Below are 18483 nucleotides of genomic sequence, written 5' to 3' on the forward strand. Positions count from 1 at the left end.
GAATATATCAAGGACAGTGAAGAAGATGCACTTCAAATGGTAAATAATGCAAAACTATTCAACACCAATGAAACAAAGCAGGCCTACAAGAAAGAACAAGTCAAGAACCGAGCAGAAAAATGGGGGGGAAGCCCCTGCATGGTCAATATTTGCACAATATAAGTGGAAAATCAGACATCACCAAGACCTGGCAATGGTTTAAGAAGGGCAACTTGAAGAAAGAAACAGAGGGTTTAATACTGGCTGCACAAGAACAGGCACTAAGAACAAATGCAATAAGAGCAAAAGTTGAAAAATCAACCACAAACAGCAAGTGCCGCCTTTGTAAAGAAGCAGATGAAACAGTGGACCACCTAATCAGCTGTTGTAAAAAGATCGCATAGACTGACTACAAACAAAGGCATGACAAAGTAGCAGGGATGATACACTGGAACATCTGCAAAAAATACAAGCTACCTGTAGCCAAACATTGGTGGGACCATAAAATTGAAAAAGTTGAAGGACTTCCGACTACAAACAGACAAACATCTGCCACACAATACACCAGATATAACTGTAGTGGAGAAGAAAGAAAAACAAGTTAAAATAATCGACATAGCAATCCCAGGGGATAGCAGACTAGAAGAAAAAGAAATAGAAAAAATCACCAAATACAAAGATCTACAAATTTTAATTGTAAGGCTGTGGCAGAAAAAGACCAAAATAATCCCAGTGGTCATTGGCGCCCTGGGTGCAGTTCCAAAAGACCTTGAAGAGCACCTCAACACCATAAGGGCCACAGAAGTCACCATCAGCCAATTACAAAAAGCAGCTTTACTGAGAACAGCCTATATTCTGCGATGGTATCTATAACAACAGCAACAACATTGACAATAAAATTCAGCCATCCCAGGTCCTTGGGAAGGACTCGATATGTGGATAAAACAAACCAGTCAATAACACCTGTCTGACTGTGTAAATCAATAATAATAAATAATAATATTTATTATTATTATTATTTATTAATAACAACGGAGGCTGACTAGAGCGCTGGACAGAAGCAGAGAGGTACCACAGCATCCCAGACATGCACATTTGCTATGGTTGAGCTGAGTGTCTTAAGGTTCTCCTTGTGTCCTCCTTGACCACAATGAATCTCCTTATCCTGCACCAAGAAAAAAGCATTTTAATGCTGTCTGGGTATATTTGTGTGTGCACCATATCTTCACAGCCTGTTAAAATGAAAGCCAGACATGTAAGCACATTTTATAACTGCTTTTGCTTATACACACACACACACACACACACACACACACACACAGTCTTAGTTATTTTAATTCTGAAATAACTTTAATTGGTAAAAGTGCTGAAAGAAACCTATAAATCCTAACTGGTACTATTGGCTCCTGGTGCCAAAGATAACAGAGGATCAGCTTCTAGCTATTTAAGCTTCTACTGTAAATAGCTTTTTATTGAAGTTTTGCTTTCCGTTTGCCTTGAAAATCCAAAGTGTGGTTTAATGCATAGATCGACTACATATATTTCAGAGGGGATTGAGGTTTGGCATTGCAAGGAGAGCTCTGAAATGGAGTATTCCAAGTGTTGCTTCCTGGCTTGCTGTTTGCATTTCATCCGAGTAGCTTAACCTTTTCCTTCTGGGTAAAGGGGAATTCTGTTAGTAATGAGTTAAAGAACAGGAGGCAGAGAGCAGGAATAGATGGGCAAATTTCACAATGGAGATAGCTTAGAAAGAGGATCCTCCAAAGATCTGTATTGGGACGAGGGCCATTTAATTTGCTCATCCAAAATCTGGAGTTAGGGATAAGCAGTGAGGACTCTAGGTTTGTAGATGGCACCAAATTATTCAGAGTGGCGAAAACCCAAGTGGATTGCAATGAACTCCAAAAGGATAAGAACATAAGACCATAAGAACAGCCCTGCTGGATCAGGCCCAAGGCCCATCTAGTCCAGCATCCTGTTTCGCACAGTGGCCCACCAGATGCCGCTGGAAGCCACAGGCAGGAGCTGAGGTCTCTCCTGCTGTTACTCCCCTGCAACTGGTACTCAGAGGCATCCTGCCTTTGAGGCTGCAGGTGGCCTATAGCCCTCCGACTAGTAGCCATTGATAGACCTCTCCTCCATCTTTCCAAACTGGATAACCAGGCAACAACATGGCCAATGTGCTTTACTGTAAGTAAGTGATAGTCATTAAGAACAGAAGAAGAGCCTTGTTGGATCAGGCCCAAGCTTGTCTAGTCCAGCATCCTGTTTCCCACAGTGGCTCACCAGATGGGAAACCCACAAGCAAGAGATGAAGGCATGCTCCCTCTCCTGCCATGGCTCCCAAACAGGTATTCAGAGTTCTCCTGTTACTAGCTTATATGGCTTTAAAAAGAGGTTGGGAGAATAGGCTGATCCATTGCAGAGGGGTAGCTGTGTGTGAGTCTGTTGCAGCATAAACAATGCATCTTGTGGCACCTTAAAGAGTAATCAACCACTCTAGTCCACAAAATTTTAGGCAACAATATATCTGTTAATCTGTAATTGATACAAGCCACTTTGCTGTTAAATCTGACAATGATGTCAAGTCATGATTGCTAAATCCTGCGTGCAGGTTCAGAGGCAATATGGCTTTGAAGACCAGTTGCTAAGGAGCAACAATGGGGACTCTTATTCCCTTTTTGTTTTGCTTGTGAGCTTTTGATGTAGAATACGAACATTAATAGGACGAATATTCATATAATACTTTTCAACAAAAGTTCCCAAAGTGGTTTACGTACAGGTGAAACTCGGAAAATTAGAATATCGTGCAAAAGTCCATTAATTTCAGTAATGCAAATTAAAAGGTGAAACTGATATATGAGACAGACGCATTACATGCAAAGCGAGATAAGTCAAGCCTTAATTTGTTATAATTGTGATGATCATGGCGTACAGCTCATGAAAACCCCAAATCCACAATCTCAGAAAATTAGAATATTACATGGAACCAAGAAGACAAGGATTGAAGAATAGAACAATATCGGACCAATATCGGAGTATAAGCATGCATATGTATTCAGTACTTGGTTTGGGCCCCTTCTGCAGCAATTACTGCCTCAATGCGGCGTGGCATGGATGCTATCAGCCTGTGGCACTGATGAGGTATTATGGAAGACCAGGATGCTTCATTAGCGGCCTTCAGCAATTCTGCATTGTTTGGTCTCATGTCTCTCATCCTTCTCTTGGCAATGCCCCATAGATTCTCTATGGGGTCAGATCAGGCGAGTTTGCTGGCCAATCAAGCACAGTACACTGTATACTTTTCAGAGGTCCGATATTGTTCTAGTCTTCAATCCTTGTCTTCTTGGTTCCATATAATATTCTAATTTTCTGGGATTGTGGATTTGGGGTTTTCATGAGCTGTACTCCATGATCATCACAATTATAACAAATTAAGGCTTGACTTATCTCGCTTTGCATGTAATGCGTCTGTCTCATATATCAGTTTCACCTTTTAATTTGCATTACTGAAATTAATGGACTTTTGCACAATATTCTAATTTTCCGAGTTTCACCTGTATATAAATAAATAAATACATTACATAAAATGGATCCCTGTCCCCAAAGGGCTCACAATCTTAAAAAGAATCATAAGATAGACACCAACAACAGCCACTGGAGGGATGCTGTGCTGGTGGTGGATAGGGCCAGTTGCTCTCCCTCTGCTCAATAAAGTGAATCACCACTTTTAAAAGGTGCCTCTTTGTTCAGTTATCAGGCGACCTGGCTGGCCACTTTGGGAAATGGGGTGCTGGACCAATTAGGCCTTTGGCCTGATGCTCCAGTAGGGTAAGGAACATAGAAAGCTGCCTTATATTGAGTCAGACCATTGGTTAATGTAATGTAGCATTGTCTACAGTCATTGGCAGTGGCTCTCCAAGGATGCAGGCAGGAGTCTTTTTCCCAACCCTACCTGGAGATGCCCAGAATTCAGCCTGAGACCTTCTGCATGCAAGCATGCAGATGCTCTTTCATTAAGCTGTGGCCCTATCCCCTAAGAGGAATGTTTTACTGTGTTCACACGTAGTCACCCAACCAAAAGCAAACCAAGGCAGACTCTGCTTATGGACAATTCATGCCCACAACCACAAGATGTGCTCTCCTCTTATGCCTCAAGGATTGTGGAACATGATTCAGTTTACATTCAGGATTGGTCCTTAAGACATCCATGGTGATGTGTTGTGGTGGAGCTCAACAGCACAGGCAAGTCCGGTGGCGGAATTCCTATAAGGTGGTATATGGAGCTACTCTAGTAACTGCTACATTGGTATTCCATGATGGGATGCTCCCCTAGGAACCCACCCACTCTTCTCTTTGGCCTTTCCTTTATCATGGTTTCTTAGGATAGTCCTCATGGCAGCTGGCATGTGTTTAGCTCCAACAGGTTATGGTAATACAGAAGGTTGCCAATTGGAGTCCAAGGTGATGTTGACCTCTGCTAACTGGACAAAGAGGCAGCTTAAAAGTGGTGACTGTCTTATGTAGCAGAGGGAGAGCAAAGTTGTTCCTTAACCCTGGCTTCTGAGTACTGCTGGGGTGAGCTATAATTGGGCAGACAGATTCAAAGAACTAGAGCCACCCAACTCCTGAGAGCGACCTGGTTCACTCCTAGACTTGGAAAAGAACATTTGCCAATTTATTTATTTATTTATTACATTTATATCCCGCTCTTCCTCCAAGTAGCCCAGAGCCCTGTTCGACATACTTAAGTTTCTCCTCACAACAACAGAGAAGTGACTGGCCCACAGCCACCCAGCTAGTTTCATGACTGAATGGGGATTTGAACTCAGGTCTCCCCGGTCCTAGTCTGGCACTCTAACCACTACACCACGCTGGCTCCAGTGCAGAAAGAGCGTCTTTCGAAGAATGATTTGATCCATTCTGTTAAATGCATTGGCGAATGTTCACTCCAGGTGAGGGAGAAAACAAAGAAACCACCCAGCTGGCAATGAAACCATCTAGGAAATGAACTCAGGAGGGCCAGGCTGGCTCTTCTGGGTGCTGGCCATGCCCATACATGTGATATCACATGCATGGGGTGTTGCCAGCTCCCAGAAAGGCCAGCCCAACCCTCTGGCCATGCCCCTGTATGCGACATCACATGCAGGGGTGTGGCTGGTAGGCAAGCTCCCTCTCCTCTAGCTATGTCCCTGGCTGTCCTCACTTGCTGCCAACAGAACTCCACTTCCATTCAGCAGGTAGCTACAGCTGAACCCATTTCTGGTGTCCTGTCTCTTCTTGGGGACCAACTATCCAATCCCATTGCAGCATCTTTCCAGTGTTTGTTGCTGGTGTCAACTTAGTGCTTCTTTTTAGACTGTGAGCCCTTTTGGAACAGGGAACTATCTTATTCCTTCGCCTATGAAAACTGCTTTGGGAACTTCTTTGTTGAAAAGCAGTATATAAATCGTATTAATCATCTACAAAGCAAGCTGTGGGAGGCCACCTGTTACTAATTTCAGCAAGCCTTTGGGGAGCGAGATGCATTGTTGCGGTTTAGCTAAGCTTGGGAGTAGCTGTTGTGCTGGCATTTGCCATTCAAAAATAGAATGGTAGTTCTTTGAACACATTTAGTGGAAAATGATTGTGGTTCTGCTTATAAATGGATATCATTTCGGTTTTAATTGGATTTTTTTCCCTTTGCATACTCTGTATTGTTATTGTTTGGGACTTTAATTTTATTGCAAGTCACTCTGACGACCCGTTGGACCATGTTGGTAGGATACAGAATCTAAATAAACCATTTTCAGTTAAAATGATTCATAAGGAAGGAATCTAAATGCAATCTAACCTGCCGAGACCTAAAACTCCAGAGAGATTTGGGAGCTTTATTACATGCAAACATGTCTAATACAACCCCAAAGCCAGTTTTTAAATAGCTTTAGGAGAAAGGAATGTAAAGGTAAGAAGTGATAGAGGCAGGAGAAATATTAAGGGACTTAGGTGGCTGTCTTATGCCAAATCAGAACATTGGTCCATCTAGCTCAGGAGTGTCCAGTATCGCCTTCCAGCTGTTTTTTCACCTACAACTCCCATCATCCCCAGTCACAATGGCAAATAGCCAGGGATGATGGGGATTGTAGGCCAAAAACAGCTGGAGGGCTGCAGTTGGACACCCCTGCTCTAGTTCCTTATTATCTACACCAGGGATTCTCAATATTGGGTCCCCAGATGTTATTGGACTTCAACTCCCATAATCCTCAACCAAAGGCCACTGGGACTGGGGATTATGGGAGTTGAAGTCCAACAACATCTGGGGACCCAACATTGAGAATCCATGATCTATACTAACTGGCAGCAGCTGTCCAAGGTTTCAGGCAGTCTTTCCCACCTGGAGATACTAGGGACTGAACCTGGGACCTTCTGCATATATAGCAGATGTTCTACCACTGAACGATGGCCATCCCTGCTCTTCTCCTAGGCCATGAAGTCCTAATCCTAAAGCTGTAATCCAAATGAACAAATACCTGGGTGTAACTCCCACTGAAATTCATGGCTGGCGTCCTGACTCACAAAGTGCACACATAAGGAAGTATCAGGGGTTTTGCACAACATCGCAAATACGGGGGACTGAAGGAGTCTTGTGCGGGCCCATGCATGTCCCCACAGCGCACACACACCACAATGCACACACTCCATTACCATGGGATTTACTTCCAAATAAATATGCATATGATCAAGTTAATTGAATTTTGGAATTTTAGGGACCTTGACCATTTCTAGTCCACTATCCTGCTCAGTGCTGCAATTTGCAATAGCATCCTTGGCAGAAGGACAGCCAGCCTCTGTTTGAGCCATTCAGACATAAAGCCCCCAATCCAACGGTAGGCACAGACAACAGCAGCAAATTCTAGTACACAAGTAGCCCTGATCAGTTCATTGAGGACAGAGCCACTCTGCTAGAGGAGATGAATCAAGTCCTTCCTGCTCAGGCAACTGCTGCTATGAGTGCAGAGCAGCCATTGCTGTGCAGGAGAACCTCGATACCCATGGATTCATTATCCACAGATTCGCAAATCCATGGCCGGGTAAAAGACACCCGACCTTGGCATACACCAAAGAAAGAAAAGGAAAGAAAAGAAACATGCAAGCCTCGCATATCCGCAGGTCGGGGTGGTCAGAAATGACCAGGTCATTTCTGGCTGCCATTTTGGATTTCAGAGCTTCAAAATGGCTCCATTTTTTAATTTTAAAAATGGCAATTTTCTGGGCACAGTGCAACTCAGGGGACCAGTGAAGTGTGGTACGGAGCTTCCCCATCTATTTCCCCCAACAATGTGATCGATTTTCAGTCATTTTCAATTATTTTCCCGATGACTGGGAACCTAACCCCTACAATCCCATAGCCCCCAGTTACTCAGTTTCTGACAGCTGCATCCATTCCTCGGCCAAGCTGACCTTCTCACAGTGATCCATGCCCTTGTCACCTCACGATTAGACTACCGTAATGTGCTTTACATGGAGCTGCCCTTGAAGGCCCTCTGCTGCATTCTGTGCAGAATGTAGCAGCTAGGGTTCTGGCAGGGGCCACATGCTCCGTGCATAAGAACATGAGAGCAGCCCTGCTGGGTCAGGCACAAGGTGCATCCAGTCCAGCATCCTGTTTCACACAGTGGCCCACCAGATGCCTCTGGGAAGCCCACAGGCAAGAGATGAAGGCATGCCCTCTCTCCTGCGGTTGCTCCCCTGCAACTGGTATTTAGTGGCATCTTGCCCCTGAGGCTGGAGCTGGCCCATAGCCACCCGCTCATATCACTCTGCTGCTGTGCCAGCTACACTGGCTCCCACTGTTTTTCCAGCTGCAATTCAAGGTGCTGGTTTTGACCTTTAAAGCTCTTATCGGCTTAGGGCCAAGATACCTGAATGACTGCCAACTCCCTCATAGCTCTGCACAGCTCATGAGATCATGCAGAGAGCCTCTCCTGCACATCCCAAGAACCTCTGAAGCATGACTGTCAATGATACCTGGGTGAACTTTCTCAGTGGAAGCCCTGGCGCTCTGGAACTCCCTGTCATTTCATCTTAGACTTGCCCCTTCCCTGTTTAAATGAACGTTGAAGACTTTTTTTTCAAATTTCAGCAGGCCTTCCCCTAACCCTGTTTCCTTGTGGTTGCCTTATTTTAATAATCTTATCCTGCACCTTTATAATTTTATTTATTTATTTATTTTATTAGATTTATTTATTTATTTAGAGACTAGTTTTCCTGTGTTTTAAAATGAATTTCATTGTAAGCCTCCATGAATTCATTTATGAAAGAATGGTGGAATATAGGAAGCTGCCATATACTGAGTCAGACCATTGGTCTATCTTGCTCCGTATTGTCTTCACAGATTGGCAGCAGCTTCTCCAAGGTTGCAGTCAGGAATCTCTCTCAGCCCTATCTTGGAGAAGCCAGGGATTTGAACTGGAAAGCTTCTGCTCTCCCCAGAGTGGCTCCATCCCCTGAGGGGAATATCTTACAGTGCTCACACTTCTAGTCTCCCATTCATATGCAACCAGGGTAAACCCTGCTTAGCTAAGGGGACACGTCATGCTTGGTACCACAAGGCCAGCTCTCCTCTCCTATATGCCATAGATGTCGCATATACATCTTTTAAACAAATACATAAAATGATGCTGATGGGCCTTGAACTTGTTTTCTTTTTGGAGCAGTTATGCACAGAGTTATAATAGGACAAATCAGGATGAAAATGTCTGGCACCATAAAGAACCATTTCCCTATAGTTCTTCAAGCCTCAAGTGGTATCATCTGGCATGCACTTTCATTACCCAAGTAAAAGAGAAACACAGGGACATGAGATTAGACTGGTTCGAACCCTACAAAACTAAAAATGCTAAAAATAAATACACGTTTTATTTGCCATTAATTCAATCGCTTTTGAAAGCAGCACCAAAAAAGCTCCAACTATTGTAGCTCTTCCTTCAAGAGCTTGTAAGTTTTGAATTTTGGGACAAAAGCAAAGGTAGAGGGAAGCTATTTCTTTTCTTTCTTTCTTTTCCCCTTTCGGTCGCAGAACCTGAGAAAAACTTCAGATATGTGCTTCTCCTGGGTATTTGTGGGTTTATTTTTACACTCTTTGCTTTCTGTAACTGCCTGCAGCAAATAAGTCTGAACACCCCCCAAAAAAAAAAAAGAAAGAAAGAAAGAAAAAGAAATTGCAGCATTTCGATTTTTTTTCTTCGCCTTTTCTTTCACGGTGAGATTGAAGTTTATAAGGAAGGAAATTGCTAAGTCGGGGAAAGTCCTGGCACTCTTAGAGATGATTTTAGTGGAAACTTTTTGTTTGCTTGTTTCTTTTCTTTTTGCCTTCTGTCAGAAGCATTTGTCAAATCTGAAAATGAAACAGCGCATAAAGGAAGCTCAGGTTCCTAAAGCCAAAAGCTTCCATCACAATCCAGGGCTAGATTAACCATCATGAGAACTAGGTCACACTCTTGCAACTAGCAAACATGTATATATTTAGTTATCTCAGCACAGCCAGAACCGTCACCAAATCATCACTGACAAATAACCAGCCAGGAAATGGTGGCAGGTGCAAGATTCTAGTCCTCATGGCTTTGCGGGGAAAAGGCTAGAGAGTACAAGGAGAGGAGAGCTGGTCTTGTGGTAGCAAGCATGAATTGTTCTCTTTGCTAAGCAGGGTCTGTCCTGGTTTGCATTTGAATGGGAGACCACATGTGTGAGCACTTTAAGATATTCCCCTTAGGAGGATGGGGCTGCTCTGGGAAGCAGGGGTGTGCACAAAACCAGAAAACCCGGTTCAGTTCAAATAGAAGCGGACTTGAACCAAACAAGGTCTGGCCTGGTTCTGTGCACACTAGAGCCGGGCCCAGTCTGGTTCAAGTCTGAACCGGTTCGGGCCCGGCTTGTTGGGGAAGAGGGAACAGGAATGTTCTTTTAATGAAAAAAATAACAGACTTACCGCCATTCCAGGGCTTCAGGGGGTGCTACCTCCTGATGTTCCCCCTCTCCCCGCCAGCCTCCCCCACCCGTTCCGGGCCTCTCTGCCTTGGCAGAGGCCTTTTTGGAGGCTGTCGTGCATGCAAACTGGCCATTTATATGGCCAAGTCATGATGAGCCCTCGAGCCAGGCCAATTTGAATGTGAACCAGCTTGAACATCCCTACTGCTGGGAATAGCATCTGAATGCTTGCATGCAGAAGGTTCCAAGTCCCACCCACCCCACTCCCGGCATCTCCAAGATAGGGCTGAGAGAGATTCCTGCCTGCGACTTTGGAGAAGCCGCTGCCCGTCTGTGCAGACAATACTGAGCTCGACGGACCAATGGTCTGACTCAGTATAAGGCAGCTTCCTATGTTTCTATGTACACTTTCAGAATAATACTAGAATGGAGAGAGGGCCTTGGACTTGCCAATTCTGAGTGAAACTCTTCCTGGATATTTATTTTTCACTCTATCAAGCCATTACAATCCCCAGGATTGCCTTTAGTAGTCACCTAGAGATTGGTGTTGATTCCTGGAGACTCCAGGTGCTGTGCTACACATAATCTTGTTATAGCTAAAGCTACCACAATAGCTATATAAATAAGACAACCAGGAAGAGAGAAAATTGGGCAGGATTTAATGGCTGCAAAAGTGTTTGCCACGAATCTACTTTGAACTGTGTGGGTGCTGCAGTAGGGATGTGCACTGAACCAGCTGGCCCAACAGTTTGGTCCGGCATCCCCTCGACCCATACCCCCCAGTTTGGTTTGGTTCAGTTCAGAGGGCTTGCAATCTTAAAATCCTTTTTTTAAAAAAAAAACATGGCCAACAGGTGAAGGCAGAAAACTGGCTGAAGAGCACCTGCTGGTGCTGGTGAGGGGGTGATTTAGAAGGCCGGCGGGGGGAGGGCGAACCTCCATGAACCCCCACACTGCCGCCAGGAACTCCCCTGAGGGGAGTAAAAAGTAAAAAAAAAATAAGGATTTTAAGATCGTGAACCCCCCAAACTTTGGGGGGGGGGTTGGTCCAAGTGCAGACCAAACCAGGGGGGTTCAGTTTGACCCCAAACCGCTGAACCCCCAAATCAAACCCCTGAACCCCCAAACCTGTCCGCACATCCCTATGCTGCACCCATCAGAGCAATTGCCCTGCAAGACCAGCAAATTCTCAGGCTTTGCTTCCACGTTTCTTAACCCAGGACTGGCCAGGACTATGAAGCTTGGGAATGCTGTACCCCATGGGATGAGAAATTGTAGCTGATAAAATGAAATATAATTATACTCTCCACTGTAGTCCAAATAGTCTGTTTTCTGCTGCCTGGCCCTACCTTCAGTCACTTTTTTGGCCTATACCTTGACTTGACATTCCTTAGAGACATAGGAATCTGCCTTATACTGAGTCAGACCATTGGTCCATCTAACTCAATATTGTCCACACTGAGTGGTAGTGGCTCTCTAAGTTTGCAGGCAGGAGTCTCTCTCAGCCCTATCTTGGAGATGCCGGAGTTTGAACCTGGGGCATTCTTAATGCAAGAATGCAGATGCTCTTCCCAGAGCAGCCCCATTGCCTGAGGGGAATATCATACAGTGCTCACATATAGCCTCCCATTCAAATGCAAACAAGGATGGACCCTGCTTAGCAATGGGGACAATTCATGCTTGCTACCACAAGACCAGCTCTCCTCCCATGTATAAAGCTCATGGCCAACCCAAGGATTGGTTGTGCCCAAAGCAAAGTGAGTGCCCCTGACCCCTTTACCCATGCAGGCAGGAAGCTTCTGTAGGGCAGTCAATCTCGATCACCCATCCAGTCACCAGGTTATGTTATAAGAACAGAGATAAAGATGCAGTCAGACATATCGCAAGCTGTCCCAGCTTTCTGTGGCTGTCTCGCCTTCCACTTCTTTATTTCTCGCCTTCACAATCAAAAATCTTGTTCCTGGGAGATGAATAAATTATACCCATCCTCAGATACACAGAAAGATGCATTTCATTTTCTGCTTCCAAGTATCTGGTTTCAGGCCAGCAGCTGCCATGTAAGGTTCAGAGTCCAGCAAGGACTATATGGACTCAACTCAGGCAAGGAGAGAAGCAGAGGTCAGGACCCTGGAGAGCATCCAAGGGAGGAATCAGCACTTGGACAGATCATTCCAGGGAGATTTCCAACGGGGGGGGGGGCTCCAACAAGTCTCCCAGCCTAAAGGGTCCCCCAAGAATGCCCGACACACTCGCGTGGGGCATGCTGTGACTTCTGGGGGCCTGGTGGACCCCAATCCCTGCTGCCCCAATCGGTAATCATGTGGGCGGCTGATCCGGCCACCCAGGGCTCGCTGATGGATCATATGTTTGGAGAGTGGGTCTCCCCACAGAAGCCCTGCAGGTTCTCCACACACTGCCCATGTGGAGAGCCTCAGTGTTTCCACCTTAAGAGAGTTATATGGAGGAACTGCTGAAGGAGCATTTTAGCACCATTTCCCCATTCATGTTTTATGCTTTTATGCTTATGCATTCATGTTTTATGTTAATGCCTCATAATTGTGTCTAAAGCCACGCAAAAGAAGTTTACATTTCATGCCAGCGTGTCAGGCAAGCAGAGGGAAATGAGAGGATGGGGTTTTACACTCTGGATTGAATCTTGCAGTGGAGACGTTTGAATTGTTTTTCTTAGCTGCTCAAGATAAAACACACTGAGGAAACCCAAAGAAAGTACACAACAGAGCAGCACCTATGAAAACTTTCTGGGTATATCTACATGAGAAACTTCAATGAATTTTATAACTCTTATGTGTCTTGGCTTCCCTCAAATAGTCTTGGACATTGCAGTGTGATGGGGTTAGTGAGAAACTGTGTTAGATCCCAAGAACCACACACCAAATGGGGGACCAGGAGTCACTGAGGGAGAGCTGGGTTTCCAAGGATTGGTTCGGACAATGCTTCTTTGAGTAGCCCAACCACAAGTGATAAGGATGGGTGGTTTGTCTGAACTACACCTCTGCACCTGCTACAACTTGAAGGTAAAGCAGCAGTTCAGATGAACTGCCCCCCACCCCAATGCAATTGAGAAAGACCCCCAGCACACTACATGGTGGGCAGGGGCGGCGGGGAGACATAAATGCTCATAGAGCTCACATGTCCTTATCATGTGTGGTTGGGCCACTTGGAGAATTCTCATCCGAAAAGGCCCAGGGTGGCCGCTCTCCAGTTTCCTTGCCTGGAGTCAAATGTGTGTTTTCCACCCAATGTGTACTGACAACTGCAGTTGCTGGTTTAACAGTTGCAGTATTTGCTGCACCATTTATTTTGAACAGTCTTCCTCCATAACATTTACTGCCCTTGATGGCAAGGAAATGCTATAGGCATACGGTGTTACTCCAGTAGTAGTAGTAGTAGTAGTAGTAGTTAATAATAGATAATAGTTGATAATAATTATGATGATATTATATTTTTACCACCCATAACATCATCATCATCATCATCATCATCATCATCATCATCATTTATTCGATTTCTATACTGCCCTTCCAAAAATGGCTCAGGGCGGTTTACAAAGAGAAATAATAAATAAATAAATAAGATGGATCCCTGTCCCCAAAGGGCTCATGATCTAAAAAGAAACACAAGGTAGATACCAGCAACAGCCACTGGAGGTACTGTGCTGGGGTTGAATAGGGCCAATTACTCTCCCCCTGCTAAATAAAGAGAATCAACATGTTAAAAAGTGCCTCTTTGCCAAGTTAGTAGGGGTTAATAATAATTAATAATTAATAAACTTTATTTGTTAGCTGCCCCATAATAAATTGTTCTTTGAGCAGCTGACAACACAACTTTAAAACATGAAATAAAAATGTACCACACATTAAATCATAGCAGACCAAAAAGAAACTACAAAATGCAATGCAAAACAATTTAAAAACTCTTCAAAAATCAGTTAAAAATCAAATTTAAAAATAAAAATTTAGACGCCTTGAGTGAACAAAAAAGTCTTTACCTGGCTTCTAAAAGAACAAAGTGATGAAGTCAAGCTAACCTCACTGGCAAGGCTATTCCATCAACGGGGTGCAACCACAGAAAAGGCCCTCTTGCTAGTAGCCACCCACCTCATCTCGTTTTGCAGGGGCACTTGGAGAAAGGCCTCCAGAGATCTTAATGTCCAGGTTGGGACATATGGAGCAAGGCACTCTCTCAGGTAACACAGTCCCAAGCCATTTAAGGTTAAAACCAGCACTTTGAATTGAGCCAGGAAACAGACTGGTAGCCAGTGCAGCTGTCGAAGCACTGGTGTAATATACTCAAAACATCCAGTCCCAGTTAATAATCTTGTACCTATTTTGTACCAGCTGCCATTTTCAAAGGCAGCCCCACATATACTGCATTGCAGGAATCCAACTGTTACTAGAGCATGAGTAACTGCAGCCCAGCTATCTCTGTCCAGATAAGGTCGCAGTTGGTATATCAGTTGAAGTTGATAAAAGGCACTCCAAGCCACAGTGGCCACTTCATCCTCTAGCAGACTTGTTCTCTTGGAGGCTCTCAATAACACAACACGTGAGGAGTGGGATCTGGATGCAGCAATCCTGCCAGTGTGAGTTCAGTGGTAGTAACATGTGGGAGTTCTTCTGTAGGGGTTTCCAGGGGATCTATTGCAGGGGCTTCTTGACCAGTAGGAGCCTCCCACTCCGCATCAATGGGTTTTTGGCCAGACCCGGGGACTGATTCAGGAGCAGGATCTGCATCAGGGGTGATCACTGCTTCCAAGTCATCATGGCTTGTCCTCCAAAGAGACCCCAGTATCCTTGGGAGAACCCTGACAGTGCTATAATTTGGGTGCCACCACAGAAAAGACCCTCTCCTCCAGTGTCCACCGCCTTGACTTAAGAAGGTTGAAGGCACCTGGTGAAGGACCTCTAAAGAAGACCTTAACTTGTGATCCAGAAAGCTGGGCCCAGCCTATCCTCCAGGTTTTGGTAATGGTCCTGCCCACAGTGACAGGTGCTTGCAACTTCCACCACCAATTCATTTCTAGGTGCCAGACAAAGTTTATCCTTTTCTCTTGAGCTTTTAGTGGTATTTGAGGTCCAGCAAACAGCAGTATTAAGAACTCCCAAGAGTAATTGTACATAGCTAGTGGGCTGCAGTCTGCATTGTACAGGCCTACTGTATACTAATTCCACAATTTGCAATCCATGCAAGCTATAAGACCCTGTTTCATCCAATTCCCAGGCTTAAACCCATTAGATTAAGGTTGCTGGAATATTTGTGAGGTGTGTGTATGTTATATATTTTAAATATATGTATGCTCTGTGAAAAAGCTTTCTCTATAACCCAATACAATAATGAAATCTGCAAACTGTCAGTTTTTGCTTTCTCCTTGAAATAACTTTTGATGCTTGGAGAACATAACTAGGGTTAATTATAAAATGTTAGCTCTGTATTCCCAAATTTAAAAATCTGTAGAGAGCTAACAAGATAAGGACAGCTTGTGCAGGAATGCTCTGAATTCATAATGGGTCTTTCTTTCTTTCGTTCTTTCTCACTTTTAACAGGAAAGAAGTGCCGTGGGAAAGGGACATCAATATTTTAAAACACATTTGTCACAAAGTTTTAGATCCTAAATTCTGAATGCTTTTCAGTTTATTATCTCAAATGGCTGGTATAAAAATGTTGTAGGTTTTAAGCAGATACATTTTTAGGCTATAAATATATCCTAGTTCTAAGGACTTATTCTGACAGATCCTAGCAATCTCAAGATGACTTAAGATGTGACTAGCCTCACAGGATTGGTCACCTGGAGTTTGATGCTGGTTCCTGGAGACTCTAGGCCAGTCTTGGAGGAGGGTTGCCAACTCTAGCAGGGAGGCCTGGATTGGGCTACTGCAAGAAAGAACACTACTTTACTAAATAGGGTAATGGAACTGGAAGCTATTGTAGTAGATTGTTTAAGAAGGTTTACGAAAACCCATGTCCCTTGGGTTCCCCAAGCTTATAGTTTGGGGGGATTTCAATGCCCACGCTGAGGCCCCCCTAGTGGGTTCGGCTGAGGATTTCATGGCCACCATGGCAACCATAGGCCTGTCTCAGTTGGCATCGGGCCTTACCCATACGGCAGGACATACTCTGGATCTGGTTTTTGCCAACTGGGAAATAAATGATCTGGAGGTGGGGGAATTTTGAGACAACTCCCTTGTCATAGACAGATCATCATCTGGTGGGGTTTAGTTTGACTGCTCCGTCTGCCCTCTGCAGGGGTGGTGAACTGATTAGGATGGTCTGCCCCCGGAGGCTTATGGTTCTGCTTAGATTCCAGATGGCCCTCGGGAAGTTTCCAGTGTCCAGAGCTGGTGACCCTGTCAAGGCCCTGGTCGATCTCTGGAATGAAGAGACGGTCCGGGCTGTTGACATGGTTGCTCCTAAACGCCCTCTCCGGCTTGGTGGAGCCTGATCTGCTCCTTGGTTTTCCTTGGAGCTTAGGGCAATGAGACAACTCAGGTGATGGCTGGAACGATGCTGGAGGCAGAGTCGTGACGAATCCGACCGAACACGGGCTAGAGCCCATTTTAGGGACTACTCCATGGCGGTGGGGGCAGCAAAGAAACTTTTTTCTCCGCCTCCATTGCATCTGCTCAATGTACAGGTGAAACTCGGAAAATTAGAATATCGTGCAAAAGTCCATTAATTTCAGTAATGCAAATTAAAAGGTGAAACTGATATATGAGACAGACGCATTACATGCAAAGCGAGATAAGTCAAGCCTTAATTTGTTATAATTGTGATGATCATGGCGTACAGCTCATGAAAACCCCAAATCCACAATCCCAGAAAATTAGAATATTACATGGAACCAATAAGACAAGGACTGAAGAATAGAACAATATTGGACCTCTGAAAAGTATACAGTGTACTGTGCTTGATTGGCCAGCAAAAGGAAATAGAAATGCTGAGTCAGGAATGCCTGATCGGCTGCTGGTTATCTCGAGCCCCATATCAAGCAAACACTGTTCCTGAGACGGGACTGTCAGCAACATTGCCTACCGCAGACAGTGTTCCTCGTGCTTATAATTGTTCAACCTTTCTTGTTTCAGCCTGTCCTTGTTCTGTTCCTTCCTTGCTCCTTTATTTCAGTTATTGCTCAGATATCGTAGAGGGGGGTACCTAGTTTAGTTTCAAGGGGACTTTATTTTTGTTTCTACTACTTTATCTTTGAGAGTCATCCTTCGCTTTCATCCGTGCAGCTAAGCTGCTACTTTCTCATCTTCAGAATTTCTGTCTTGACTCACAGAAGTGGAGCTGGAGGGATCATAAACCCTGTCGGGTCAGCTGTGCCAACATATTTACAACACTGGGACGGAGGAGGCACAGGGTGATGTTCAACCCCCTCCTCGTCCCTGCTCTGAGGCCGGCCCCGGTAAACCCAGCCAGGCTTGGTAAAGGGGACAGAGACGTGTAGCCAGACAGGTGTTTATTGTGTGCTGCTTACAAGGTAACAACTCAGTGGGGCTCCCCACCACCACCTCATAACAGCCATGTGAACAAACCTAGTACCTTTGCATTCATGGGGTGTCAAGATCTTGTAGGATTCGCAGGAGCAAATCAGAAGCAGCAGCATGAGAGCAGAACAAGCAGCATTCATTTGAAGCTGGGTCTGCTGCTGCTTTATTATGATTTAAAATTTATCAATTTAAAATATTTACATCTCGTCCCTCCAGTACACTACTGCTCAGGGTGGCTCACAACAATAAAATAGATACAATGTAAAATCAAAGTAATAAAATTAACCAAATTAAGTAAACAAGTTAAAAGTCAGGCTAAAACCACAATGAGAATTTAATTTCAAATTAAGACTTAGTTTAAAAGCTAAAAATTGAGAATTATAAAAATTAAAAACTAAAGACTAAAGAACCTACCAGTTATTAACAAAGATGATGTATTTAAAAGCCTCTTTTAAAAGATGTGTTTTTAGTTTTTTTAAAAAAACACTGAGGGAGGGAGCATGGTGAAGCTTTTCAGGGAGGGTCTTCCAAAGCTGAGGGACCACAACCAAAAAGGATCTGTCTCTAGTCCGTTCCAATGAGATCTCTGTTAGTGGCAGGGCTTTGAGTAGGGCCTGAGATGATGAGCGGAGAGCCCTGGCAGGTTTCTACGGGTGAATGTGGTCCAACAGGTACCCCATCCTCAAGTCTTATAGATCTTTAGTGGTCAAGACTTTCAGCCTTTCCTCCAGAACCATTAGAGTCTGACATCCAGACTAACAAAGCGACAAAGTTGGGCTAGTGCAGGATGGTATAACTGCGTGAAGTCACAGGGATTTTTGGAATGGTGTTCCTGCACTCTTGTGCAGAAGTTACCTGCAAAACGTATGGGGCATGCCACAGGTTGAGCACCTTGTTGTGCAAGCGCAGCACTAGTCTGGAACACAAGATCCAGAATTTGGGCAATTAACTAGTGCAACAGCCTCGTGGTAGTCTCAGCACAATATGTTTGTGCAAGCATTTTGTTAGTCTGTATTAGGGATGTGCCAGA

This window comes from Hemicordylus capensis, chromosome 5 (genome assembly GCF_027244095.1).
Source record: "Hemicordylus capensis ecotype Gifberg chromosome 5, rHemCap1.1.pri, whole genome shotgun sequence".
Taxonomy (NCBI): Eukaryota; Metazoa; Chordata; class Lepidosauria; order Squamata; family Cordylidae; genus Hemicordylus; species Hemicordylus capensis.